This window comes from Sapajus apella, unplaced genomic scaffold (assembly GCF_009761245.1).
Source record: "Sapajus apella isolate SASKATOON/1434 unplaced genomic scaffold, GSC_monkey_1.0 scaffold21, whole genome shotgun sequence".
NCBI lineage: Eukaryota > Metazoa > Chordata > Mammalia > Primates > Cebidae > Sapajus > Sapajus apella.
The window spans coordinates 16,883,742-16,905,623 of NW_022436961.1; the positions used below are offsets into that span (position 1 = coordinate 16,883,742).

A 21,882-nucleotide genomic window follows, 5' to 3' on the forward strand; every position below is an offset into this window, starting at 1 on the left:
TATATATATATATATATATATATATATATAATTGCACTTTTGGTTCTGGGGTACATGTGCAGAACATGCAGGATTACTGCATAGATACATACATGGCAATGTGGTTTGCTGCCTCCATCCCCCCGTCACCTATATCTGGCGTTTCTCCCCATGTTATCCCTCCCCAACCTCCCTACTCCCCGCTGTCCTTCCGCTATTCCTCCCCCAACAGACCCCAGTATGTGATGCTTCCCTCCCCGTGTCCATATGTTCTTGTTGTTCAACACCCACCTATGAGTGAGAACATACAATGTTTGATTTTCTGTTCTTGTGTCAGTTTGCTGAGAATGATGGTTTCTAGATTCATCCATGTCCCTACAAAGGACACAAAGTCATCATTTTTTATTGCGGCATAGTATTCCATGGTGTATGTTTTATACAGGTCTTCTACACTCAAAAAACAATTTTCTGAGGCTTAGTTGTGGGGTTAGTGTACAGTATTAGAGTATGTACAGTTGACCTTTTAACAATGCAGGGGTTAGAGCCACCAACCACCCACACAGTGGAAAATCTGCTTATAACTTTTGTCTCCCCAGAAATGTAACTACTAATAGCTTACTGTTGACCAGAAGCCTTACTCATAACATAAACAGTAAATTAATGCATATTTTGTATGTCAAATGTATTTTACATTATATTCTTATACTAAAATAAACCAGAAAAAATGGTAAGAAAATGAGAAAAAGTATATCAAAATATTCACTATTTCTACTTACTAAATAGAAAAAAAAATTACCATGTATTAAGTGGAAATGGATTATCACAAAGGTCTTCATTCTTACTGTCCTCACATTGAGTAGAGTGAAAGGAGGTCAAAGAGGTGTTGCTTTTGCTGTCTCAGGGTTTGCCGAGGTGGAAAAAGTGTAGGAGGTGGAAGGGGAAGCAGGAGAGGAAGGCATAGTCTGTGGAACTTTAAAGAAATACATCATAATTTCTGTCTGATTTGTATTTTACTTTCTCTAAAAGTGTTTCTATACATCACCAATTTTTCTTCCATAGTTTGTTTTAGCTTCAGCACCCATATCCTAGAAGGGTTCATATTGTAAAACCAGTCAAAAGCAGTCTGGAATAAAACAAAATCCTTATGCCAGATTGTCTAATGTCAATTTGGTTCCTGGCACTGCTTCTTCTATGTCTTTTTCCTCATCGTCTGGCACTGATTAAGAAACACTCACATTCATCAAGTCATCTTCTGTTAATCCTTCTAGTGCTGTGTCTACTAGCTATGGAATTTCTCCAATAGCTTTATCTTGAAACTCTTCAAGTCCCATCTTTTTTGACACTTCCACATTCTCTCCTGATTTCCTTGATGGGCTCTGTTGTAAATCCTATGAAGTTATGCACAAAATCTGGACCCAGTTTCTCCAGCAGAAATCTATTGTTTCAGCTTGATGGGTTTTATAGCTTTTTTTTCCCTGACAATAATGGCATATTCAGTGGTGTAACCCTTCCAGACTTTCATGATGTTCTATCAGGGTTCTCTTTCAGTGTTGACAACTTTTTCCATAGAGTACTGAGTGTAATGATCATTAAAGGTCCTTATGATTTCCTGATCTAGAGACTGAATTAGAGATGCTGTGTATGGGGACAAGTAAACCACTTTGATGCCTTTGGTGTTGAATTCATGGGGCTCTTGATGGCCAGGAGCATTGTTCAACATCAAAACAACTTCAAAAGGCAGTCTCTCACTGGGAAGACACTTCTTGACTTTAGAGACATAGCATCTAAGGAAGCAATCCAGGAAAAGTGTGCTAGTTGTCCAGGCTTTCTTGCATAACTAAAAGACTAGCAGCTTGTGTTCATCTTTTTCCTTCAAAACTACATTTTTTAGATTGTATCTCGTGTTGCTTTCCACATTGGTACTGATTTATGTTTCTACCAAGAGAGTATGAGAGTTTGTTTTTCCACATCATTGCAAACACTGTATTGCCAGACTTTGTAATTTTTGCTAGTTTGAGTATGTAAAAGGTATGCTACTAAAGTTTTAATTTATAATTCCCTGATTGCTGTTGGGGTAACCATTTTTTGTGTGTTTATCAGCCTTTTTCTTCCCCCTTTTCTTCTAAGATTCCTGCTTTGGTCTTTTCAATTTTTCTACCTGATTTTATGTTTGTTGGTAAGAATCATTCTTTGTAAAATCCCTCATCAGACACATTTGTTGGACATAGCTCCTCTCTATTTGGAAATTTACTTTTCCATCTTGACTTGTAAATTTTGAAAGATTTTTCTAATAATACTGTAGTTGATTTCCATGAGTTCTGATATGTTCTATTAATATCATTTACTTTTCTTTTAAATTTTTATTACACTTAACTCTTTTATCCACAATGTAATTCTTTTTCTATTTCTTCAGTGGGTGATTTTCATTACCTTTTGTTAACTTTTAATCATTTTATCACAGACAGAATAGTTTTGTCAGAATTATAATGTGTATTTGTTATTTGTTAATAAGTAAGCAATTAATAAAGTTTAGGTATGTTCTTGACAGGATACATGCTCTGTAATTTTAGGGTCTGTTTTCTGTAATTGTGTTCAAATACTCCATAAATTGACTAATTGTTCATCTTCTTAATCTGTTTCTTGAGAAAACTGTCAAAATCTTCATTTGATGGCATATTTGATTATTTACTTAATGGATTCCTCTCAGTATTTAACTTCGTAGTGGCTGAGTTGCTCAGGTGTATTATGGTATTTGACTATTAGATCAATTGAGCAGGATCCTGTGTATAGGAGTTTCTAAAGTCCAGGGTGCACAGTTTGTTCCATCTGAAATTAAATATTTTTCTGCCAGATCCCTAAAAGGCACACCAATTTAGGACCACTCCAAATTAACTTGCTTATTTTGTTTTTCAGGCTATGAAAAAGTGTGAATTCAAATTACAGTAGAGCTAGAGTATGAATTCTCAGAGAGTTGTTTTTTTTTTTTTTTTTTTTGTTTGTTTTTTTTCTTCTCAGACACTTAAAAGGTGATGCCCATGATTCTTTGGTTTATTTAACAGGGCATTTATTTTCAATACAACCCTCTCCCTAACTGGCATTTTCTGAAAGTAGATTCCAAAGCAACCATTTAGGATTTCAGGTTTCTTGAATGGGATCTTTGCTTCAACTTCTCATATAGTACAAGGACCAAGACTTACCTGCTATCCTTGTTGGGATGTTTTTAAAGCCAAAGGCTACATTATAGGTGACCTGCAAAATATTCTTCCACCAGTCAGCAATTTTAGCATTGGTATAACATCCTAAGTTTTTGACAAGGCTTCAGTGGGTCCTGGGATTTTTATTTTTATTTTTTTACATTTTATTTTTTAAGATTATGCATTTAAAGAAATGTGTGTGGGGGTGGAGGGTGGGGGATGGGGGTGGGAGTTATTTTGGTAACTATGCTTGCAGAAAATCTGTTACATGGCATCCCTGGAAAAGGAACTGCCTACCTTTTCTTTACTTTGTCCCTAGATTTTCCAAAAAAACTTCAAGTTAACTGTTTAGCGGAATAACTATATGATAGGGAGCAATTGAAGCATTTTACAAATATCAATTATTTTAGTCTTCATAACAATCAATCATGAGAGGTGATCTCTATTTGACTGACAAGGAAACCATGGCACTAAGATTTAAGAAATGTTCCCAATATGTCACATGTAATACACTCTAGAGTTAGGATTCAAGCCAAGGCAGTTTGACTACTAAGTGCTAAGGGAGTCTTTGTGTAGCTCTCTTATATTCCTAAATTTTATACGTGCTGGAAAAGGTACCATTTGACATTCCACAAGATTAATATCTAGGGAAACTTTTTTGCTAATGATGTATAAGAAAATTAAAAATAAATTTGCAAGTAATACATGTGGACTGTTCTTTCCGCTGCCAGCTACTGTCTCCTGCTGCTCCTAGTACCCCACCCTCCCAAGACCCTTGGAAGAAAACCTTCTTGAAAGTGTCTTATTGAACACCATTTTCAATTCCTCCCTTCATAGTCTCCTAAGAGCGAACTCTAATCAGGCATTCTCTCTTGTCAGTACTACCACTAACTTCTAAGTCAATAAATTAAGTGGCCAATTCTTGTATTTTTTACCTTATTTGATCTTTTAGGAGAATTGGACACACTTTCATTTACTTTTCCCGGAAATCTTGACCTTCCTGGCTTCCAGGACACCCTCTGCTGCTGTGTACCTCCTTTGCCACTCCACCTCAGTCTCCTTTACTGACAAGGTACTTCCCATAGACAGTCCACAAGGGTATGCAGGGCAGACTCTATCATTCTCTGGTAATTATCCAGTTCTGTTGTGAGCTTTATTTTCCCTGATCAAAGTAATTGATTCAAGCATAAGCTCGTGACTCCAATGCTCTCCTGATAGTTGCTTTAAGTTTTGAAAAAGAGGGACATATTTTGAGACCATAGGTACTGAGCGCGATATAAACTTCAAACTTTTAAGGCTAGTTGTACCTCCATGTGGATGCAGTCTGCTTGAGAATTCAGCCAGTTACTGAAGAAGAAAGAAAGGGCAGAAAGGGAAAGACCAGCAATAGAAAGACACTCCTGGGGAAACTGCTGAAACAGCTGGATGAAGTCAGAGACAAACTAATCTAGACCTGGACCTTCCTATAACATGAATCAGTAAATTAACCGCCCCAGGGATACTTGAATACTTTGTAAATTTTGAATTTGGTTTCTTTTACTTTTTTTCTATTCTTTGAGTTCTCAGGTATGATTCTCTGTATCTCTTATCTTCACCTTTATTAAATAGAAGTTTTAGAAATCTTCCACTTTCAACAATTAATGCATCTCCCCACTACCCAACTTACACATACTAATCCTCAGTATTTAATTAAAAGAGAAAATATGCTCCAGCATTTCCTGAAGTAATGCTGCGGGGAAGGGTATGAAAATATTCTGAGGCAAATTTTCTCATAGCCTTTGTATTAGGTAAACTACATTTCTACTTAAACAAACTAAGACCTGATCTTAATGGCATAAATACCATATTTCTAACACTTGTATTCTTGGGTCTTTTTATTCCTAAAATAATATTAATAAAGGACTGGTATGACTACCTAACAAGACATTTAATAAACTAATACTAGGAATGTGGTATTCATTCCTAGGCCTAGCCTCTATGAATTTTGAGAGGATAAGGGAAAACCGATCTCTTTATCATGCTTCTATTGACTACGTTGTCTAAGAGAAGTGAATGCAGATGGCCTTGACCTACTACTTTATTTAAGGTGCCCAAACAACATATGTACAAAATATTGTTTTTACATTGTATACAAATATAAAATGACACTTCCAAAACGTAGCTAGAACATAGTTGATGGATATTATTTTGTAAACATTTTTTACATCTCACAGTCATTCAAATAGGTACACTAGCCTGTTGATTCATAAAGAAAAAATAGGCCGGGAGCAGTGGCTCATGCCTGTAATTCTTGCACTTTGGGAGGCCGAGGTGGGTAGATCACAAGGTCAAGAAATCAAGACCATCCTGGCCAACATGGTGAAACCCCGTCTCTACTAAAAATACAAAAACAAGCTGGACATGGTGGCACGTGCTTGTAGTCCTAGCTACTAAGGAGGCTGAAGCACGAGAATCGCTTGAACCCGGGAGGCAGAGGTTGCAGTGAGCTGGAATTGCACCACTGCACTTCCAGTCTGGCAACAGAGTGAGACTCCATCTCAAAAAAAAAAAGGGGGGAAATAAAAAATGACATGTCACATGCAATAAACAAATACTATCAGAATTATTACCTAAGTATAGAATCAATGAATAGCTAAGGAATGAAAGGATATTGCTATTAACTGCATTTTGGGTCAGTACTTTTGGAGAAAGGATGATAATAATCTTGGTGTCTTCTGGTAATCTCCTATTTGCTAAATTCATTTTGGGAGATGCTGATAATGTCAAAAATGGTGCTGTATAATTTATGGAAGGTATGTGGGTAGAAGGTGGAAGTTGCAAATCCATTTCTTGAAAATATTTTACTAAAATGTTTTCCACTGAATCTTGTTACTTTTTATTTCTACTATGTGTTTCATAAAAAGAAAAACTAGTAACACCTCTGATTTTTTTTTCTTTTTCTCATTTATCACCCCTGGTCTTCTGCTACATTTTGACACATCTATCAGGGTAGTTTTGCATAAGTTGTTCATACTTGATTTTTCTTTCTACCATGCATTTTCTGACATTTTGTTTTAAATAACAACATCTTAAAAAGATATATTCATGTTGCACTTTAATCACAATTATAAAGAGTTGGTGCAAAATTTTCTAATTTATTTTTATGCATGTTTCCTCTAAACTATATGCAATAAAACTTGTTTAGCTGAGGTAGTAAAATTTGCAGATATATTCAACTAGTAGTGTAATCTCCTAGTATCAATTAAGTACAAGTTCTACATCAAATTTCAAATTTCTCTATTTTTGAAATAGTCTACTTCCAAAATTAATTTATCCCTTAAATATCACACTGAAAGTCACTATAAAAGTACATACATTTACATTTTCTAACATAAAAAAATCTTATACAGAAAACATTTTAGAGAGTTATCTCATTAAAATGTTATCAAAGAGAATCTATCTTTTCTAGAATACTTCTTGTTGATTCATATTACCATTCATGCTTTTTAATAAAGATATTGGAAGTGTTCTTATTAACATTTAGTTTTTATGTAAAAATTGTTTTATATTTCTTTTGATAACAGTAAGATTTCTTGTTTCTGAAATTAATTTGGTGAAAACATGCTTTTAGTGTTATAAATCACTGAATTAAATGGTAAACAAAAATAAATGTCAAAGTAATTAAAAAAATCCTATTATACAATTGTTTCATTGCAATATCATAATAAATTGTGAAACTGTTAGGCAACTGCAGTACTACTGATTTTTTTTTTTAATATAACTAGTGTACATGGAATGCTTAGAATTGCTTGCTTTACAGAGTATTATTTGTGGTTCCCAAAGAAGTATCATAGGGACTCTGGTTTCTGAAAAAGACAACCAGATAAGGTATTTGGATTAAAACTCCTATATAAGAAATGATTATCTAGTTTATTATGCAATAAATAATCTCCTAAATTCGAGACAACAAAGATTTCTTTTCTGTTCATGCTCATTTCCAGCATGGGTCAGCAAACATTATTCAATTACAGTAATCACCCAGAGATTCAAATGATGAAGTCTTCATCTCAACACAGTCTTTCAAGATTATGGCACCAAGAGAAAGGGATATGGCCAACTGAGCACTGCCTTATCTTTCATTTGGAAACAACACATCACTTTTCATTTCATTAGCAAATAAATTACATTGTCCAGTCTGTTTTTACACATGTAGGAATGAACAATTTCACTACTAAACAGAAAGGATTATTGTTTAACAACACGAACAACACCACGCCTCTCAAAGGCCATGGTACAAAAATGAATACTGGACTTGTTTTCTCATGTAAATAGTTATAATAAAACTGAAGAAAATATATGTTGTAATTGTCTTTCAGACATTAGACAAAAGACAACAGGATGGTGATCTCTGAGAGAAAGAAATACAATGTGATCTCCACATTCATTACAAGCATCTTCCTGGGGACCATTTGCGAATCACAGTACAGGAAAACAGAGCCCACTGGTGTTGGCAGGTAGCAGAAGGAGGGAGCAGTATCAGGAAATTGAAGTGGATAGAATTTGTGGGCCAATGAAATAGAGAAAGGGAGCTGAGCTTACAAGGCTCTCCAGAAAACTTACAAAAGCACCCTTAAATCTTTGTACAAATACTGCATTGCATGTGCACAGGGTGATACTATACGATAATTATTAAAGAGTACTAGGGAATGTGTGAGATGAACAAAAGTTAGCAAAGCAGAATTCTAGATGTTGAATTTCCAACCAAAGTGCTGATATTTCCCTAAGTACCCAGGACACAGAGTTAAAGCCCCTGAGTGCCACAGTTTAGAACTAAAACTATTTAAACCCTGAAATAATAACTATTTTAGATTCAGTCTAGAAAGTCTAAAATCATACTTCAACAGGAACAAGTCGATATGCTACTAACTTCCTGCCTTGAAAGTTTTTTGAGAGACAACTATGTTCATTATTTCCAAAAATTACTAGATGTGCAAAAATGTGGGAAAACTTGACACTAACCAGGAGAAAAATCAGTAATAGAATTAGGCCCAGATTTGCTCCATATGTTCAAGTTAGCAAAGATATGAAGAAGTTATAAAGATGTTGAAAGATGTAAAGGAACATGAACATAACAAATGAACAGAAGAGGAATCCTAGCAAGGAGATTAATTTTAAAAATTAAAAAAAGAAATGAAATGCCCAAAACTGAAAAATTCATTATGTTAAGGAAAAAAAAAAAATCAAATGCTCTAAATTAGCATATGATAATTCCTTCTGAAGAAAATAGCATTAGTGAATGTGAAAAGGTACATATAGCAACTTTCCAAATGAAACAACAAAGAGAAATGAAAACTAGGAAAAGCGTAAATACAATATCCATGAATCTGAGAAATAACTAAAAGAGGCTTAAATAAAAAGCCAACACAGGAGATAAAATTGAACATTAAAAAGTATTCAACTGATAAACTGGGGCTGGAATGGAGGATAAAATGAACAAAAGATAGAGGAGATAAACAGGAAAGAGAGCAAGATGATTTAAAAACTGGAAATGTATCAATAATTGCATTTTAAGTATAAATGGACAGGCACTAAATGCTATCATAAAATGTTTACAAAAACAAAAATTTTAAGTTTAAAAATATTACAAGAGATACATTTTAAAAATATAAAAACATATGCTAAAATACATGACTGCAAAGATTTTAAAGATATTAGCATAGTTATATTAATAACTGCAAAGTAAACCTCAAAACAAGGAGGACAAAACGATTAAAAAAGCTACTTTGTAATGAGAATAACATCGAAAAATAGAGCTTCAAACAATTCACATAAGTAAAAGAAAATAAATAGAAGAAATAAATCAATACAATAAAATTTTGACACATTAAATTAATAATTATACAGACAGGACCAGGCGCAGTGGCTCACATCTATAATCCCAGCACTTTGGAAGGCTGAAGCAGGCAGATCACAAGGTCAAGAGACTGAGACCATCCTGGCCAAGATGGTGCAACCCTGTCTCTACTAAACACACAAAAATTAGCTGGGCGTAGTAGCACATGCCTGTAGTCTCAGCTACTAGGGAGGCTGAGGCAGGAGACTTGCTTGAACCCAGGAGGAGGAGTTTGCAGTGAGCCCAGATAGCACCAATGCATTCTAGCCTGTTTATAGAAAAATACTTCTTCTCCCAAAAAAAAAAAAAAAAAAACAACCAAACAAACAAACAAAAAAACAAATTATACAGACAAGGAAGTGACCTGGAATAGTTAACACAATATTTAAAAGAACAAAATTGAAGCACTTTACCTATTTTAAAGACATCCTCAAACTATATTACTCAAGACACTGTGATATTGCTTGACAATAGGAAATATACCAGTTTATCAGAACAGTGAGTCCATAACTAGACTCAAATGATGTAGTCACATGTAAATGTTTCAACTGATTATTTCACAAGGTTGCCAAACAATTTCTTTTTATTATACATTAAGTTCTGGGGTACATATGCAGATTGTGCAGGATTGTTTGACATAGGTATACACATGCCATGTTAGTTTGCCACATCTATTCCCCTGTCACCTAGATTAGGTATTTCTCCTAATGTTATCCCTCCCCAATTCCCCTAACCCCTGCTATCCCTCTCCTAGACTTCCCAACCTTCCAACAGGCCCTCATGTGTGATGTTCCCATCCCTGTGTACATGTGTTCTCATTGTTCAACACCCACTTAAGAGTGAGAACATGCAGTATTTGGTTTTCTGTTCTTGTGTCAGTTTGCTGAAAATGAGGGCTTCCAACTTCACCTACGTCCCTGCAAAGGATATGAACTCATCCTTTTTCATGGCCACATAGTATTCCATGATGTATCTGTGCCACATTTTCTTTATCCAGTCTATCATTGATGGGCATTTGGGTTGGTTCCAAGTCTTTGCTATTGTAAACAGTGCCACAGTAAACATACGTGTGCATGTATAACAGAATGATTTATAACACTTTGGGTATATACCCAGTAATGGGATTCCTGGGTCAAATGCTATTTCTAGCTCTAGATCCTTGAGGAATCGCCACACTGTCTTCCACAATGATTGAACTAATTTACACTTCCACCAACAGTGTAAAAGTGTTCCTATTTCTCCACATCATCTCCAGCACCTGTTGTCTCCAGATTTTTTGATGATCACTATTCTAACTGGCATGAGATGGTATCTTAATGTGGCTTTGATTTGCATGTCTCTAAAGACCAGTGACGACGAGCATTCATATGTTTCTTGGCCGCATAAATGTCTTCTTTTGAAGAGTGTCTGTTCATGTCCTTCACCCACTTTTTATATATTTTTTTTTCTTGTAAACCTGTTTTAGTTTTTTGTAGATTATGGATATTAGTCCTTTGTCAGATAGGTAGATTGCAAAAATTTTTTTCCCATTCTGTTGGTTGCTGGTTCACTCTGATGATCGTTTCTTTTGCTGTGCAGAAGCTCCTAAGTTTAATTGGATCCCATTTGTCTATTTTGGCTTTTGTTGCCATTGCTTTTGGTGTTTTAGTCATGAAGTCCTTGCCTATGACTATGTCCTAAATGGTATTGCTTAGGTTTTCTTCTAGGATTTTTATGGTGTTAGGTCTTATGTTTAATTCTTTAATCCATTTGGAGTTAATTTTTATAAAAGGTGTAAGGAAGGGGTCCAGTTTCAGCTTTCTGCCCATCTGGAGTTAATTTTTATAAAAGGTGTAAGGAAGGTGTCCAGTTTCAGCTTTCTGTACATGGCTAGCCAGTTCTCCCAACACCATTTATTAAACAGTGGATCCTTTCCCCATTGCTTTTGTCAAGTTTGTCAAAGCTCAGACTGTTGTAGATGTGTGGTGTTACTTCCTAGGCATCTGTCCTGTTCCATTGGTCTCTATCTCTGTTTTGGTTCCAGTACCATGCTGTTTTGATTATTATAGCCTTGTAGTATAGTTTAAAGTCAGGTAGCCTGATGGTTCCAGTTTTGCTCTTTTTCTTAGGATTGTCTTGGCTATGTGGGCTCTTTTTTGGTTTCATATGAAGTTTTAGGTAGTTTTCTCCAGTTCTGTGAAGAAAGTCAATGGTAGTTTGACAAGGACCAGCAAACTGAGATCCACTGGCTTGTGATTTTTGCAGCCAGAACAGCAGTTTGAGCTCGACCTGGGACAGCGGAAATCAGTGCGGGGAAGGGCATCTACCATTACTGAGACAGTTCTAACCTAGCCTGTGTAAACAAAATCTCAAGGAAATTTACACAGCAGAAGGGCAGAGCTGCAGCAGCTCAGCAACACCTCTGCAGGCAGACTATGACTAGACTCCCTCATTGCTGGGCAGGGCATCTCTGAAAAAAGGCAGCAGCCCATCAGGGAGTTGTAAATAAAGCCCTGCCTTCCAAGGTCAGAGCACCTGGGAAAAGGGACAGTTGTGTGTTCCACTTCAGGAGACTTAAACATCCCTGCCCAGCAGCTCTGAAGGGAGAAAGAGTTCCCAGCATAGCACTTGAGCTCTGATAAGCGACAGACTGCCTCCTCAAGTGGCTCCCTGACCCCCATATATCCTGAGTGACACCTCATACAGGAGAAATCTGGCTGACATCTGGGACGAAGCTACCAAAAGAAGGAAGATGCAGCAATCCTTGCTCTTCTGCAGCCCTGGCAGGTGATTCCCAGGCAAGCGGGGTCTGGAGTGGACCTCCAGTAGTCCTGCAGCAGAGGGGCCAGACTGTTAGAAGAAAAACTAAAAAAAAACAGAAAGAAATAGCTTCCACATCAACAGAAAGGACATCCACTCAGAGACCCCATTCAAAAGTCACCAACTTTAAAGACCAAAGGAAGGTAAATTCACAAAGATGGTAAGAAACCAGTGCAAAAAGGCTGAAATCACAAAAAACAGAATGCCTCTCCTCCTCCAAGGGATCACAGCTCCTCATCAACAAGGGAACAAAACGGGATAGAGAATGAGTTCAACAAATTGACAGAAGCAGGCTTCAGAAGGTGGGTAATAACAAACTTCTCTGAGCTAGAGGAACATGTTCTAAACCAATGCAAACAAATTAAGAACCTTGAAAAAAGATTAGACGAAATGCTAACTAGAATAACTGGCTTAGAGAAGAACATAAATGACTTGATGGACCTGAAAAACACAGCACAAGACCTTCGCAAAGCATACACAGGTTTCAGTAGCCAAATTGACCAAGCGATAAAGGGTATTAGAGATTGAAGATCAATTCAATAAAATAAATGAGAAGATAAGATTAGAAAAAAAGAGGGAAAAGACATGAGCAAAATCTCCAAGAAATATGGGATTATGTGAAAAGACCTAATCTACATTTGATCGGTGTACCTGAATGTGAAGGAGATAATGAAACCAAGTTGGAAAATACTCTTCAGGATATTATCCAGGAGAACTTTCCCAACCTAGCAAGCCAGACCAACATTCAAATACAGAAAATACAGAGAACACCACAAAGATACTCCTCAGGAAGAGCAATCCCAAGACACATAATCATCAGATTCACCAGGGATGAAATGAAGGAAAAAATGCTAAAGGCAGCTAGAGAGAAAGGTCGAGTTACCCACAAAGGGAAGCCCATCAGACTCACAGCAGATCTCTCTGCAGAAACCCCACAAGCCAGAAGAGAGTGGGGGCCAATATTCAACATCCTTAAAGAAATGAATTTTCAACCCAGAATTTCATATCCAGCCAAACTAAGCTTTGTAAGTGATGGAGAAATAAAATCCTTTACAAACAAGCAATAGAAGAGAAATTTTTGTCATCCCCAGGCCTGCCTTACAAGAGCTCCTGAAGAAAGCACTAAACATGGAAAGGAACAATGAGTACCAGCCACTGCAAAAACATACCAAATAGTAACTAACGACCACTGACACAATGAAGAAACTGCATCAGCTAACAGGTAAAACAGCCAGCTAGTATCAAAATGGTAGGATCAAATTCAAACATAACAGTATTAACCTTAAACGTAAATGGGCTAAATGCCCCAATCAAAAGACACAGACTGGCAAATTGGATTAAGATTTAAGACCCATTGGTGTGCTGTATTCAGGAGACTCATCTCATGTGCAAAGACACACACAGAGCTCAAAATAAAGGGATGGAGGAAGATTTACAAATCAAATGGATGCCAAACAATTTTATGGAGGAAAAGAAAATGTGTTCACCAAATGTTGCTGAAACACTTGAGCATACATGTTCTTCCATTCTAAATTTACTGGCATTCCTGAAACAGAGGAGACTGTGAATGAAATACACAAATTCATAATGAAACAATGAAAGACACAAACTCAATTAGCTCAATGTATGCCCAGCTCACTCCCAAGAAATAAAATCCTCACTTAAGCACATATTAGTGAATATGCAGAATACCAAAATCAAAAAGAAGCTGAGAAAAGAAAGACAAATTACCTTCATTGAGCAATATTTAACATGATATTGACCTCTCAATACAAAACTGAAATAAAATAATGGAATAATGGAAGACCGTGTGCTTTTCCAGGGCTGCTGTAATAAAGCACCACAATCTGGTGGCTTCACCAACATAAATTTATTTTCTCTCAGCTCTGGAGGCTAGAAGTCTAAAATAAAGGTGTCAGCAGAATTGATTCCTTCTTAATGGCTGTGAGAGAAGGATTTGTTCTAGGCTTATTTTCTTCCAATACCTCTTCACAACAGCTTCTCTTTTATCTGTGTGCCCAAATTTCCTGCTTTGTACAACAACAGGGTATATCGTATGGTCCACCCTACTAATATCATTTTAACTCAGTTATTTCTTTTGAAAAATAAGACCCTATCTCCAAATAAGGTCACATTGTGGTACTGAAAATTAAGACTTGAACATACTAATTTTGGGGTGGGTTGAAGGTCATATCATTCAACCTGTAAAAGATATCTTCAATGTCCTAGAATAAAAATTTTTAAAATGCAAGTCTCTATGATTTTATGTCTAGCAAAATTATCATACCAGGTGGAATGCCCAAAGACATTTACATACTAAGCTGAAATAACTAATTGTCAACAAATTTATGTGAAGAAAATTATAAAGAACTATTTTCATAAAAAAGGAAATGAGACAGCTCAAAAATCAGAGGTATAGGAAGGAATTCTTTTTAATCATAGTGAAAAAATGTGAGTAGATATAAGAAGTATTGAATATACAAAGCAATAATAATGTCTTAGTTTAAGAAATATAGGGAAACAAAATGCATATAAGTAATGGATTATAAATTGGGAAAAGAATAAATTAGAGGTTATGCATTCTGAGGTTGCATTGTTCCAAATCATCTTAAGATACAAAGTAATAGACTTTTGTAAATCAAATATTTAGTTTTAATTTGTAGCATAACTACTAAAATAATAGAAGAATAAATTCTAAATTAGTATGTAAGCAAACATTATTAAATATAAATAACTGGAAATCCAAAAAATCCTGAAAGGCAAGAGAACAAAACAAAACAAAAAAAGGAGGTGGAAAAGAAGATGAAATACCCAAATATGTCACTAATTACACTAAACACAAATGGACTGAACACTCTAGGTTAAAAGTCAATCATCTGGCTGAATATAAAAACAGATTCAGTCACTGGGAGTTTACATCACACAAAACTAAAACATAAAATTTAAAAATAATTAAATTGATGAGATAGGAAATGATATATTATGCAAACACTAAATGGAATTGTGCTGGTATACCTGTAGTTACAAAGCATGAATATATCTATTAGGTGTTACTGATAACAACAAAGTTAGAATCACCATAAATATTTCAAATTTTGCATCATTATGAATGCATGATGTTCAAAACACAAAGAAACATGACAAAACAACAAAACAAAATTGTCAAATTCAGAATCTTAATAGATTATAAAAAGCTCTCCCAGTAGTACAAACAAAATAGTAAATAATGAAACAAAACATTTCTAGGAGCGTTAGCATATTGGATATACACAGAACCCTTAATCCAACTACCATAAAGTACTTCCTTTCCAACTGAATATTTTACAAGGCAGGTTATACTTCTGGCATAATGCACATTTTAACATACTATATCACGGAACAGATTACATAACTTTTTTCTGACCACAGTGTGATTAATACTGAAATGAATAACACAAAGCAACTAGTGAATTTTATGTTTATACTTTAAAAACTTTAAAAGAAACCATGAACCAAATTCTAAATAATAATTGTAATTGGAAAGTGTTTCAAACTGAATAATTACAATATTATTGTTAAAACTTGTGAAATATTACCAAGTCAATACTGACAAAGAAATGTATGTCCTCAAATGAATATGTTAGAAGTCTTATTATTAGTTGTCCAATATTTAAGTTGGGAAGTTAGAAAATAACAAATAAAAGAGGACAAAAACATAAATTCTCAAAATGTATACAGTGTAATGGGTTCCCGACCAGGTTACTCAAGGGCGTATGTCCACTGATTGATTGAACCATGCTGGGTTCAGTGTGTGGTCGGCAAGACCATGGTACCCAGCCTAGCAGCAGGTGTCACTAAGACCCCAGACCTCATGGAGAGTATCTGAGATGCTACCAGACAAAACAGTCTCGCTGTTAAACCACCATAGACAAAGAGCCAGAAAATTAGCTTAAAAGCAATTTAGAGACAGGAGGCAGTGAGGATCTTGAAAGTTGTCCTGCTGCTATCCAGGAGTGCCTTGTATGTAAGTCCAAAAAAACTCATGAACACATCAAGCTGTACTTGTGAAAGTCATTCTTTTATCTCTGAGCGCCTTCCTACTTTGTGGGGCAGGACATGTTACATCACCAAGTTTTTTAGCATAATTGGTGTACAGAAGAGGACTGTAGAGGCCAAGCAATGAGTCACTGGGAAAGAGTCTCTGTGAGGGAAATACTGGGGTGGTCAGCAACATGCATGTGGGGTGGAGTTGCCTGACTGCTTCACTTCCGTGGGTTGCCACGTGAGTACACGGACACTTGGAAAATGCCAGTGGGGACTAGGCACCTATTGCAGAAAGCTACAATATTAAAGAACCATAGGAATACCAAATGTGCTGCTGTTGCACTAAGGCTGGCTGTCATGAGCAGGAAAGGGAGAGAGGATTGAAACTCCTGCAAAAGATGGAAAGCACGCCAGGTTTTCTGGAACTCCAAATGGTTACATGTTAAGGCCCTTCCTTGTGTACATTTTTAAAATGATGAACAAGTTACATTAACAACAAAAAATTAGAGCTCAAACAGTTAACTACAACTATAGAATTAAGTAAAATATATTAAAGCTAACTGTTTCCTTTTCTGTTTTCTTTCTGCTTTGAATCTGCTGTTATTAAACTACTGGTCTTGAGAAAAAACTCACTGTTAATGTTACTGCCGATTGAAAGCCACTTGGAGATTTTTTTTTTTCTTTCTTTCTTTCTTTTTTTTTTTTTTTGAGATGAAGTCTAACTCTGATGCCCAGGCTGGAGTGCAGTGGGGTAATCTCGGCTTACTGAAACCTCTGCCTCCCGAGTTCAGGTGATTCTTTTGCCTCAACCTCTCAAGGAGCTGGGATTACAGGCATGTGCCATCATGCCTGGCTAAATTTTGTGTTTTTTGTAGAGATGGGGTTTCACCATGTTGGCCAGGCTCTTCTCAGACTCCTGAACTCAGGTGATCCATCTACCTCAGACTCCCAAAGTGTTGGGGTTACAAGTATGAGCCTTCACTCTGGCCGATTTATTTTTCCTTATACAGTTCAGTCAGTTCTAGCTAAATGTAAATAATGAAGACATTTGGAAACTAAAGGAAATAATAAAAAGTAAAAAGGTTTTTAGAATAAAACTGCTATAGAAACTGCCTTACTCAAAATGTTGATCTATAACCTTCATTAGATTATCTATTGGGGCAAGCAAACCATGTTAACAAGTCTCAATTGTCAGAAATTATTTAGATGCAGCTCTCTTTCATAAACTAATGAGCTTATGATACTTTCTCATGGCTAGAGTTCGGAGACGACGGCTATTGGATCTTTGATATTTTGATAAGACTAATTTGATGCTATTGGTTTAGTGAAAACAGCTGAATTTTCTGAATCATCAGCAAAAATGTCCATATGTTTAAAGTTTTTGCTTAAACACCTGCTCTTCATAGGCTATAAAAATGGTTTACAGGAGAATAGCTTGGGATGATGATTAGTTTTGTCTAGTAACTATGTTCTCATGAATAACAAACTGTTAAAGATAAATAAATTGAGTAAATGTAAATGAGATAAATGCTTGTAGGAAAAACTTTTATGTAGTTTAAAAGCTTAAAATTATTTTAGAAACTCATTAAATGTCTAGGTCATTTCCAACGAAAAAAGGGTTATAACATTAGGCAATGGTCACACTTCTGAGCCCATCAGTGGGAAATCAGTTCTGTGATAAGACGGAAGCATTGGCAGACCTCAGTGAGTTAGACAAAAACAAGGATTGAGTCAAAAAAGTAATCTGTTAAATACAAGGAGACGATGCCTGTATACTTGCCTCCGCCCAGGCTGGCAGTAAATTTAAAACACTATCATCTGCCAGGGGGACACTCTAAAACCACCTAAACAATCTTGAAATTATGCAAGATACAAATTATCAACTCAACCTAGAGCACCCTTTTCAATAGTCCTGTGTGTCCTGTGAAAAAGCCAGATGGCACCTAGAGAACAATGGTAAACTATCACGACCTAGACAATGTGGCACCCCCTGTGCATGCAGCCACATCCAATATTGCTCAGTTGTTAAAATAAGAGGTTCTTAAGCTGGAAAGCATCCATACTGTGAGTGACTTGAGCTAGAACCTTTCCTAGTATCCCTTTAGCAGGAGATTCACAACACCAGTTTGCCTTTCCTTAGGAGGACATACAACGGACTTTCCAGGAGCTACCCTGCCACAAGGGTTCCTGTAAGGGCTCTCCCACAATCTGTCACAGTCTGGTTGCACAGGACCTGTCTAGACTCTTTGCCAACCTCAGTCTCTCTGTATTACCATATTAATAATAACATGCTAACCCCAGAGTCTCTTACAAATCTGGAGACTGTTCTATAAATAGTCATGGATGGCCTCAAAGACAAGAAATGAGAAGGTAACTTCCAAAAGATATAAGGACTTAGGATAGTCATCAAATTCCTGAAACTTCCCGGTTGGGTAAGACAAGAAACATACCCCAAGCTGTCATTGGTAACACAGCACAGCAGCCTGTTCCCCAGAGAGTAGACTAATTCCAGGCTTTCCTGTACTTACTAGGCTACTAGAAGATATACATTCCTGACTTGGTATAAACCCTTCACCCATTATACACCGTAGTAAATAAAAAGTAAACAAAAAAAAAAGTCCCTGGATACATAAAGAGCAAGAGGTATTTGACAAACGAAAAATGTTGGTGAAACAAGCCCAAACACTAGCAGCCTCTCTGCCACAGCACTCTTTTGTATAGGAAGTCACTCACTAGAGATGCCACCAGGATATATTGGGATTTGTTGCAAAAATTACCAATGAGAATAGTACCTGCAGGGTTTTTGCCTCAATTATGGAAGGAGGCAAGAATCCCACTATGCAGTCCTAGAGCAGCAACTACTGGCCACGTATAGGGCATTCAACAAGTGGAGGCCATCACCAAAAACAGACTGTCACAGTAAAAACTGTAAGGGAAGGCTGAAGGCCTCCTAGCCAAGCCCACCTCCAGGCTTACATAGTTACACACTCTGCAGAAATGACATACTTATTTATAACAAAGGCGTGTCCTGATCACTAGTCCTTTAAGCACTGCAGGAAGTGCTTGGATCTATCCACTGTGAATGCGTGGATGGGCTGGCATGGCAGTAAAACCACCTATCAGACCAACCACCATATGGGGACAGCACTGATACCTGCTATAGGGCCTGGTACACTGATGGGTCTAGAAAACAGATATCTAACACTGGGCATTTGAACAAAACATAGACCGAAGGTCCTGTTTACCCTATAACCCAACATGCACAGGTCTCATTGAAGGAAAATAGAAAAAAAAGAATGACCTGTTAAAAACCCAATTTCCTGCACTGTTGCAGGAGTGTTCTTTAAGGCCCTGGACTAAGAATCTCCCTAAAGACAGACAAACTTAAAATAAGTCGCCCACTACCACACATGGCATTGTTTTCCATGAAAAATTGGCATGGCCTGTAAAATAGGCCTGACAGACTCTCAGGGTCAGCTCTAGAACTTGAAGCCATGCTCCTGAAGCAGGTGGCCAGACTATGCTCCTGAGAACAACAATGGATCTGCCAAGTGGCAATGGCTATGTAAGAATGGATTTGAGCTGGACAGTACCCCCATACTAGATTGGTTTTATGGCACTGGAGAGTGACATGAAGTCTGCCAGAAGGATGTGGTTCCAGCTATGCTTGATGGAGGTCTAAGAAGCTTATAGTATCAACATGAGGCAGCACCAATACCTGCTACAGCAGTACAGAGTAGACAGTGTGTGTGAGGCCTGCATGTAGCAATTGGTTGTTACGTCCACTACTAGGAGGGAAGCCATGTGTGGTACTCTAAGCCAGGCCTGAGGCCCACAGTGGACTCCCTAATAGGGCCAATGGGAAAAAACACAATGGTAATAATGTTACAAAAATGGATACATTTATGAGGGTCCCTATTAAATACCTGTGTTTTCTCCCATAGGTTGTTGTTCCTCCTACATGGCAGCTGATAATGTCTTTCTGGATTGCTCTTTGACTACAATAGCAATCAGCAGCAAATGCAGTTGTTGGGTATATTGATATCTCTCCCTATCTGATGATAATGGTATGCCTTGAAATACTCGGCTTTTCTAATGAAAGAACTAGAGTGACTGTTCCAATACAACTAGTTACACAACTCAGGCTCACTGGGGATGGCCTTCACCCAGAGGTAGGTGGGCATCCCCAATCACCCAATCAACAGAGAACCAGCATGTGCTCTTAAAGGAATTACCTGTTGATATGGTTTGGCTGTTATCCCACCCAAGCCTCAGCGTGAATTGTAACAATCCCCATGTGTCAAGGGCGGGCCATGTGGAGATAACTGAATCATGGGGGTGGTTCCCCCATACTGTTCTCGTGATAGTGAATAAGCCCCATGAGGTCTGACGGTTTTATAAACGGGAGTTCCTCGGCACAAGCTCGCTCTTACCAGCTGCTATGTAAGACCTCACTTTGCTCTTCATCTTCAGCCATTATTGTGAGGCCTCCCCAGCCATGTGGAACTGTGAGTCAATTAAACCTCTTTCCTTTATAAATTACCCAGCCTTGGGTATGTCTTATTAGCAGCATGAGAACAGACTAATACACTTGTTATAATTATATGCCTGATAAACAGAGTAATGTTGCAGACACCTTAAATTATTTGTTAACCCAGAACCATGATATAGCCTTATTAGGTTTCTGTAACTCATTCTCAAATTGTTTACATACCTAACCTCAAACTGGAAATATGTTTTACTAACAGGCATCATAAATATAGAGTTTCTCCTTTTTATGCTGCGATGTATACTGTAGATGTGGACTGTATGCACAAGCCATAGGTATACTTATAGGTCTTTATAGTTTGCCTCTCATACTCCACTCAGGGACTCTCACACAAAATTGGAGAAAAGAAGGTAAAAGCTAGAGAACAGGATGGATTTCAGTGTTATAGGTCCCACACAAGGTTGCTTAAGGGCATATGCCCACTGATTGAACCCTGAAGGCTGTGCAGTGAGCCAAAGTCATGATGTCCAGACAAACAGCGGGATTCCCTGACAATCCATACATCCATCCTGGAGAGCATCTGAGAACAAAATAGGAAAAACAATCTCATTGCTCAAGCTCAGTAGCCAAAGAGCCAGAAAATTAGCTTAAAAACAATTTAGAGACAGGAGGCAATGAGGATCTCCGAAGCTGTCCTGCTGCCATCCAGGAGTGCCCTGTATGGAATCCCTGAGAAACTCATCCACTCACCCAGCTGGACTTGTCCAACTCATTCTTTGGTCTCTCTGTTCCTTCTTAATTTGGAAAAGGGGGAAGAATATTAGAGTACTAAGATTTCCTTGTAACAATGTAGACTGAGGGAATAATAAAGACAAGAACAGGTATTAATGAAATGAATACAGCATATGTTAGATCAGTGATGCCAAAACTATTTATTATAATATGCAATAAAATTGACTAATGTGTGATAAAGTTGATTAAGAAAAAGTAAACAAATAATAAATAGTCATAAAAAGAGATGTTACAAACATTGCAGGTGTTAAAATGTTTAACACCTGGTACAATCTTTCATGGTACAAATATTTCATGGCAACTTTATATTATAAATCTGAAAATTTAGTTGACATGAGTAGATGCCCACAAAATATTACCAAATTGGCTTAATAAGAAACAGAAAGCCTGGATACTCCTGTAGTATTATAGATATTATGGAAATAGTTAAAAATTTTTTACATATCCACACACACAGATTTTAAGTTTTCAGGAGAGAAATAATTTGAAAATAATAACTCTTACTGAAAACAGAATACTAATGGAAAACATTCTCAAACATATTTCACGAGGTTAGTAGAATTTTGCCACAAACACTCAACAGAGATAATACATGAAATAAAAATCACAAGATAATTTTACTCATAAAATAAAAATCCTACGCAAAATATTTGCACAATGTATTTACTCCAGGAATGTAAAGATGGTTTATCCTAGAAAATAAATAATGTTTTAACTACTTCCAGAGTTTGAAA

General features: G+C 36.8%; 1 protein-coding gene across 1 annotated transcript in view; it reads right to left on the reverse strand.

Moving 5' to 3' along the window:
- The window catches only part of SGCZ (sarcoglycan zeta), a 1,170,111-nt gene that overhangs the window by 76,555 nt on the left and 1,071,674 nt on the right, over positions 1-21,882 (reverse strand). The window lies entirely within an intron of this gene.